The sequence below is a fragment of the Petaurus breviceps genome, unplaced genomic scaffold (genome assembly GCF_028583685.1).
Source record: "Petaurus breviceps papuanus isolate PSGF00001 unplaced genomic scaffold, PetGlider_PUasm1.0 90721, whole genome shotgun sequence".
Lineage (NCBI taxonomy): Eukaryota > Metazoa > Chordata > Mammalia > Diprotodontia > Petauridae > Petaurus > Petaurus breviceps.
In genome coordinates this window covers 2,018,739-2,027,221 of record NW_027187322.1, presented here as the reverse complement: position 1 = coordinate 2,027,221, position 8,483 = coordinate 2,018,739, and positions in this window count along the sequence as shown.

Sequence of the window (8,483 nt, the reverse complement as noted above, 5' to 3'; positions counted from 1 at the left end):
TCTGGGGTCCTCCCAGCAGAAGCTGAGCTTGCATCTGTCTCTGGCTGGGCCTCTCCCACACCCTCTGAATAACCTCAGCTGCAGAGGGCGGCTGAGCTCCCTGTTCATTCTCTGACCCCTCTTTCTGGCAGAGTGGGTCCATTATTGGGAGCTCTGCACGGGCTACATGAAGAGCAGAGAGATACGGACACATCACGGCCATGGGAAAAAGTGAGCCAGCTCTGCAGCCTTATTTGGAGAAAGCCCCGCAGGGGCAGCGGCCTGCAGTCGGTGAATGATCTGGGCTACAGGCATTTTTGGCCGTGCTTCTGGACCGAGGAATTCTTCAGGAGCTCAGAGTGCCCTGGGGGGGGGGGGGGGCACCTTGGAGGCCCAGCTACTCTACTTATTTGGGGCTAGGCAAATCACTTCCCTCTGAAAAAAAAGGGCAGTTCGATTAGGTGGTCTCTAAAGTCTGTTCCCAGTGCTGACAATCTGTGTTCTAAGGTTCCTCCAGTTCTGACATTTCCTGTTCTAAGGTCCCTCCAATTTTGAAATTTGGTGGTTTTCATTGTCTCTTTGGCCAGGAACCAAACTCTCAGTATAGCCCTGTTACTGGTGTTGATAAGTTTTGCCCAGGGTTAATTAAGCCCCTCATCATTAACGCCTCAGACCCATTGTCAAGATCTGGGTAAAAATCTCTAGTACAAACACTTGGGACCAGAAAGAGGAAGACTTTTTTTTTAAAACAATGTGAAATCATCTCTTCCTTCCTCATCTTGTCCAAATGGTTTGAAAGTGAAAATGATTATGAAAGCCAGCAGTGGGGCGAGCCAGGCAAAGGCCATTTTTTCCCACAGCATGGAAACCCCCAAACTGGAAACAATGCCCTGTGTTTTCTGTCTTGAGCCGGTCAGGAGGTGTGAGGCTGCCTGCCTGAATATGGGGCACTAAGGGTTCAAAAGAACTTTACTTACATTTTCTGGACCTTGGGCCTCAGTTTCCTCCTTTGTAAGCAGAGGCGGTTGGTCTGAGGAATCAATGCTGGAGAGTGGACAAACATGCCAGCTTTGGAGTCTGAGGGCCTTAGCGAGAATCTTCCGCTTACCCACTGGGTGACTGTGGGTTTGTCAAATGGACTCTAAGGCCTCTAAGCTCCTTTCCAGCTAAGTCCAGGATTCTCTGATCTCCCAGGCACCCAATCATCCTGCAAGGCACATATTCCCTGATTTATTATCCCCGTTTTGTAGATGAGGAAGCTGGGAAAGCCACCACCCCGACCACCCTTGCCCTCTGGGACCATCATCACAAGGAGTGATTTCTCTTTCCCTTTCTAGCCTCACTAGGCTGAATCATGTCATTCCTCAAAACTCTCTGAGACTGAGGAGAAAGCCAAGGACCTTTGCAAACACTTGCTGAAGGACTTTTATAAACAACACAGAAACATTTTATTTTGGAATCCAGTGGGGCCGGGTTTTCCCACCACGCATTCAGGGCACTGGGGAGACGGAAAAAACAAGGCTGGGTCCCTGTGATCCAGTCAATGGCACTGCCGCTGGCTGAACTGAAGCCGGTTCAGGAGCGAGACAAGCAAGCCATTCAGGGCTCCCCAGACAAGGCTCTCTTCCTCCTTGGCTTGGTAGGAGCTGAGGCATCTCCGGGGTGTATCCACAGAGAAACCAATGGAGCTTTTCTAAGACTCCATGGGGTGGCCATGTGGGGCCCCAGGGCATCTCTCTTCAGTCTAGCACACCAACTTGGCTGGGTAAGTTATGAATTTTCTTGGTGCCTCAGTTTCTCCTCAGAAAGCTGAGAAAAGAGGAGAATGAAATTAAAAAACTTACTATGCCAGAGTGATGCCTGGTGTCAGGATGATTTAAAAAAACATCATGTTGCAGATAGGAGGGGCGTCAGAACAGGGGGTGTCAGGGCTGGGAGGGGCCTCAGAACAGGGGGTGTCAGGGCTGGGAGGGGACTCAGAAGAGGGGGTGTCAGGGCTGGGAGGGGACTCAGAAGAGGGGGTGTCAGGGCTGGGAGGAGACTTGTCTTATTTTGCTCCTTTGCTCTATAGAGGAAGAATTTGAGATTTCATGGACATCAAGTGGTTTCTGAAGTTCTCCATGGTGAGGCCATTTTCATCCAAGCTTTTTCATCCTGGGTCCTCAGCTCTTGCCTAGTTGGAGGCCACCTTCCCTAGCCTGACCCAGACTAACCACCCTGCTCTCAGACATCTCCATCCCTGACCCTGGCAGGCATCGGAGCCCTTATTCTCTTCCTTCACCTCTTCCCCTTCCTCCTCTTCCTCCTCCTCCCAGGAGTACTGCCCTGTAATGTTCTAGAACAAAGCACTGCCAATGCTCCTGTCAAGGGTCTCCCCAAAGCGTGGGTATCAGAGCCCCTCCTAGAAAAGGTATTTAACGTAGAGTAGGGGTCTTCATGGCAGGCACAGTAACAAATACAGGAACTCAAGCCATTGGGCTAGCCCCTCGCACCCACGCTTTGTCTGCCATCTGGTCCCTAAGGCAAAGGCAGCTTTGTGTGACTAATGATGAGCACATGGTTTGCCTTTGCTGCCTCAGCCGTTCCCGAGGGCCTGCTCCGGACCAGCTAGGAAAGGCCTTTCTCAGGAGATGGGGTGTCCTGCTTCAGCGATGGCAAATAGGGCAATTCTGCAGGAATTCAGGATGCACCAGGCTGAGCAATATGTAATCAGTCTGGAAAAAAAAGCCAGAGCCAGCTTGTGGAGGATTTAACTGTGAAATGGGGGAGATGGCCAGTGCCTGGTACAGAGTGAGCTGTAGATTGATGGAGTTGGCATCTTAGCCTAGAGATGAGAGGAAATCACTGCACTCCTTGAGATGGGGAGCCTGCCCAGCCCCAGGCTTAAAGAATCTTCATGTAGCAGCTGGAGGGAGGGGGTCGGACCCAAGGGCTTTAAAGTATGAGAAGAAAAGTGTGTTATTACCATTCTATCTAAAACCCAGCCCACCTAGAAGCTGCAACCGAGGACTGACTTCAGAAAGGCTCAGCTTTTTCTATTTCTCCTGTTGCTTTAATCTAGGAAAATCTGCCAGCACACCCATGGAATGCTCATGTGCAGATTTCCCCAAATGAGCTCCCTAGGAGCTCTCAACACAGCCTTGCACCCTGAGTAGGGGACAGTCTTTCTCCCTCCAGAAAGGGCAGAAGACACAAAGAACTTCAAGAGGGCCCTAATAGAAACAGAACCAGATAATCCTCCAGTAGCCTGTGAAGTGTCCCCAGAAGGACACTCGATTTGGGTTGCTATCAGCCCACCCTTCCACATTCCAATGAGTCTCCCTTTCCTGTCCCCGCCCCCCACCTAGATTCACGTTATCACCCTGTGGCCTAGCCTCCCTGAGGAAGGCAAGCATACTTTGATGCCTCTAAAGAAGCAATTGGACCTTCATGGTCCCATTGAGTCCTGGATATCAAGACTGAGAGTTCCTGCCTCCCTGTGACACAATTTTAGGCCTTCAGCTACAATAGTCACATCAACAATCTCTACCTTCTCCAAGAAATACAATGTTGAAAAAAATGTCCTATCTCTACAAGGCTTGTGCTCAAAATCTCAGCTTCAGGAGTGCTCAAGGTTAGAGTTAGAACAGAGCAAGCCATCCTGTCAAGGCTAGGACACCCCACAGGGCTGGGTCTCTTTCTCACACGTGCTTCTGCAGGAGATCTCTCCCTTTCCTGGCAGTACCATTTCTTGAACTGAGCAAGCCGCTCTCCGCATCCCTCCTCTCAGGCCACATACAGGCACAAACAGCTCCACTCTGGGCTCCGGCTGTTGCCATTTCTTGGACTGGGAAAGGCCATGCTCAAATACTGATTCCTGAGTACACATTTTCTTCTGTACATGTTAAAATGGAAGACTCTCTGAGGTTAGGGACTGTCTCCTTTGACTTGGTATCCCCAGAACTTCTCACACAAGGGTTCATACACTGTAGACGGTCAATTGTTGAATTGAATTGACCAGTGATGAAATAGATGAATCCTATTGGGAAGTAACAAAAAGGGGCGGCTGGGTGGCCCAGTGAATAGAGCACCGGCCCTAGAGTCAGGAGGACCCGAGTTCGAATCCTGCCCCAGACACTTAACATGTACTAGCTGTGTGACCTTGGGCAAGTCACTTAACCCCAACTGCCCTGCCTTCCCCCCTCCAAAAAAAAAAAAGTAATGAAAAATGAGGTCAGAATGTGGGTCCAGGTTGGTGTAGATTTACGGAAGGTAATGAATGCCAGGAGAAGGAATTTATCTCATTTCAGTCCCTTTACAACTGACTGATCCCCAAGCCCCATTGAATTTAGCTTTCTGAAGGGCAGGGTCTGTTTTTATTGTCTGGCTTTGTGTCTGTCACTATAGGGAATATTTAATAAATGCTTGTTGACTAAATGAATGAATGAGCTGAAGAGAGGAAAGTTTGGAGAGAGAAGCCCAATCACAGTGTTGTTCAGTTGTGTCTGACTCAGTGACCCCATCTGGGATTTCTTGGCAAAGATACTGTACTGGTTTGCCATTTCCTTCTTCAGCTCATTTTACAGATGAGGAAACTGAGGCAAATAAGGTTAAGTGACTCACCCAGGGTCACACAGTATCTGAAGCTGGATTTGAACTCAGGTCTTCCAACTTCAGGCCTAGTGCTCTATCTACCGTGCCACCCAGCTGCCCAGAATTAGTGTTACCCTAGTGAAACAAATACTATACAACTAGGTTCAAACACTAGCTATCTCTGTGGTCTCAGGCAATTACTCCCCAGCCCCCACCATTGATAAGATGAGGGCATTGGATTTCTGGATCTATTCTTTCAGAAATCACTGAGGATTCTTAATGGCCAGATCCAATGGCCCTTTGTTCAGTCCTCACCGTCCTTGATCTCCATGACACTCTTAACTATCACCTCCTCTTGGCTAGTCTCTCTCCCTTGGCTTCAGAGCTGCCGCATTCTCCTAGTCCACATTAAAAAAATAGATTTTTGTTGATACCTTTCCTTTTTTACATCCCCTATGTCCCTCTTCCATAGCTTTCCCCTTGACAGGGAGTCATCCTGTATGACAAAGTATTTTAAAAAGATGAAGAAGAGAAAAAAATTAAACAAAGCTGATTGAGACGTCACCAAAACCTTTTTTGCTGAGATGTTTCACACACACCCTGGACTTGACCTCAGCAAAGGAAGAAGGGGAGGCTCCTTGCTTCTCTTCTTTGGGGCCAAGTTGGTCGTGCTAACTCTGCAGCATTCCGTTTCCGTTGTTTGGTCGTGTGTGGCTTTCGTTTCCGCACCTGTAATCATTTTTTGATCTTGCGTTTCTGGTTCTGCTCGATGTGCCCTGAATCAGTTCGTAGAAGTCTTCCCAGGCTTGCCCGAAGTCATGATGTTTGTCACTTCTTATGCACAGCCCTATTCTCCTGCATTCCTCTACCACAATTGGCTTGGCCATTCCCCGAATCAATGGACATTTACTCTGTTTTCAATTCTTTCACAAAAAGTGTTTCTCCCAAATTGCGGAGCCCATGGAGTCTCTTTTGGTCACTGACTAGCCCTGGAATCCCCACGTCAAAATGACGGACATTTTAATCACTTTTCCCCCTTAATTCTAAATGGCGTCCACAATGGTTGTGCCTTTGTTCTTCTCCTATATCTCTCACCATTCCTCCTTTGTCTCATTCAATGTTTGCTCTTTCCAGCTCCGGGAGAAAGGAAGTTTCCAAAGCTCTGTTCCTGCCTCTTCCCATTTTTTCTTTTGGAAGCCTCTTTCAGTCCCACGATTTTAGTCACAACCTCTCCACAGATGCCTCCCAAACCTACACCTCTCTTCTGAGCTCCACACTCAGGCATCTAAAATTCCACTCCTGATTGGTTTTTAGGGGAACAGATGAAAGATGACTGTAAGGTTTCAAGCCTGATTTAGAAGCCTCGTGGTTCCCTTCTTAGAAATGGGCTGAGGGAGATGGCATGCTTAAGTTTTGTAACTGTTGGCTGTAATGTGGGACTGGAGGATTGGAGTGATCTAATTTGAGGACTCACCCATGGGGAGGTGATAGCTGGAGCTTCAGATACAGAAAACTTCACTGGGGAAAAAAGATGTAAAGAGAGGAGAAAGGGATGCCAGAACTCCCTGTGATGATTCAAAGGTGTTATGGGTGCATGGACAGATGGCATGAACTTCAAACAAGGTGAGACTTAAATCTCCCTTTCCTTGTCCTTGGAGGCAGGTGAGAACAATGAGTTTTACCCTGAGAGTACTGGCATATGACCCCATCTGCAAGGGGCCAGCATTCCACTGGGATGAGAAGAGAGAGGGGAGATTGAAGATGGGGATTGGCCCAAGAATTTTTTAGGGGCCATTGGATGGGATCAGGAGAAGGAAGACTGAAGGAAAGCAAGCAGGACCTAGGATTGCCCTTGCTTGGGTTGGAATGAAAGAAGTTTGTTCATGGAGGAACCATCTCCTCCTGGACACTCTCTCCTCTTCAGGTCTTCTAGACACACCTCTCCTGGTTCTCCTCCCTCCTCTCTGAGCACCCCCTTTTCCATCTCCTTTGCTAATTATTCTCTAACCAGGGAGGTCCCCCACATCTCTGTCTTGGGGCCCCTTTTCTCTTGATTTTCATTGGCTCTCATGGGTTCAATGACCATTTCTTTAAAGACGATACCCAGATTTCTATGTCCAGTCCTGATGTCTCTGCTGGGTCATGTGCCTTCAGTCGCATTCTAGACCTCTCAAATTCAACATGTTCAAATTAAAACTCATTAGTTTCCCCTTGAAACTCCCCTTCCCCTTCTGAACTTCCTTATTATTGTCAAAGGTGCCGCCATCTTCCATCAACTTCTCACATCCCCTCAAGCCACACGTCCAAATTGGCAAATTCTGTTATTTCTGTCCTCACCACATCCGTGCTCTGCTCATATGGCCACATCCCAAGTTCAGGCCCTGGTCACCTCTCACCCAGAGCCTTTCCGATGTTCTCTCCCCTCCACCATGCGTCTGAGCCCAGCTGGTGAGGTGATTTTATTGTAGTGTGCAGGCCTGAGCATGTCACCCCGCCCCCTGCTCAGTCAAGCGGCCCCAGAAGGGAGATGGGGCCACATGAGTGGGGGGGGGGCAGAAAGCTAGAGGGAAAAGTGGGACCCCAGGGAGGGAAAGAGACGCCATCGCCTCCAGGATCGATACCAGCTCCTCTGAATGGATTTCCAAGTCCTTCCAAGTTCCTTCCTCTTTTCCTAATCTTCTTACTCCTCCCTTCTACGTGTTCTATTATCTAGCTACACTGGCCAAGTTCTTGCTCCTACTGCCACATGATCCTCCATCTCCCACCACCCTGCCTTTGCACTGGCTGAGCCTCATGCCTAGAATGCCCTCCCTCCCCATCTTTGCCTTTTAGTTGCTTGGCTGCCTTCCAGACTCAACTCTAGTCCTCCCTTCTGCAGAAGGCTTCACCTGGTTTCTCCTAGCTGCTAATGACAGCTTCCTCTTTCAGATGACCTTTCATTAATTCTTCACATCCCTTGAATATACCTAGTCATTGACGTGTTGTGTCTCCCATTGCTTGAGGCCACAGGCTGCTTTTGGCCTTTGGGTACACTCAGTAGTGGCCGCTGCCTGTCTCTAGGGGAAGGGAGAGCGGGTTATCTGTGAAATGCCTCGGTAGCATAGCACAGCTGGTTACAGTATCACCGTAGGGTAGGCATTGGGAGGATGGAGCCTTGGTGGGCTTGCCTGGGAGAGGCTCAGTGCGAAGAGATGGGAAGCTGACGTCAGGGGCCTCAGGCAGTGGGAGCCTTTCTGCCTTTTCCAGGCTGGGCACAGCAGGCCTGCTGCCATTGCCCAGAGCATCCAGAGTGTCAGACATGCAGGGCGGAGATCAGCCAGCCTCCTCACCTGGGCTGCTGGGTTCCATCCCTGGCCTGCACCTGAGCAGAGGGTGAAGCCCTGTAAACCTGTTCTCCCTCATCTACTATTTTCTTACCCACCAATAAGGGAATGTGAGAAACACCAGAGAACGCATGACCTAAATTGCCCAAGATCGGGAGGGTGTCATTCCAGAAGCGAGGGCTGGGGCTCGATTCTTATCTCGTCATGTTTCCTGGATCCCCTTTCAAGCCAACATCCTTTTGCGTTACTATTAGCAGGTCTCCTAGAAAATATTTATGGGATCCTTGGGTCCCTGGTGGGGTTCTTCTTTCCTGCCACCAGAATGAGCCCTTCCAGGCTGTGTTCTTTCCTGTTAGCCAGTGACTAGCAAGCCAATTCAACCTAGACACTTACGCTGGGTGACTTTTAGTGCAGTGGACAGAGCACCAAGTCTGCAGTCAGGAAGACCTGAGTCCAAATCTGGCCTCAGACACTTCCTAACTGCGTGATCCTGGGCCAGTCACTTCACCCATTTGCCTCAGTTTCTTCACCTGTAAAACAGCTAGAGAAGGAAATGGCAAACCTCTCCAGGATCTCTCCCCAAAAAAGATCAGAGTCCGAGACAATTGA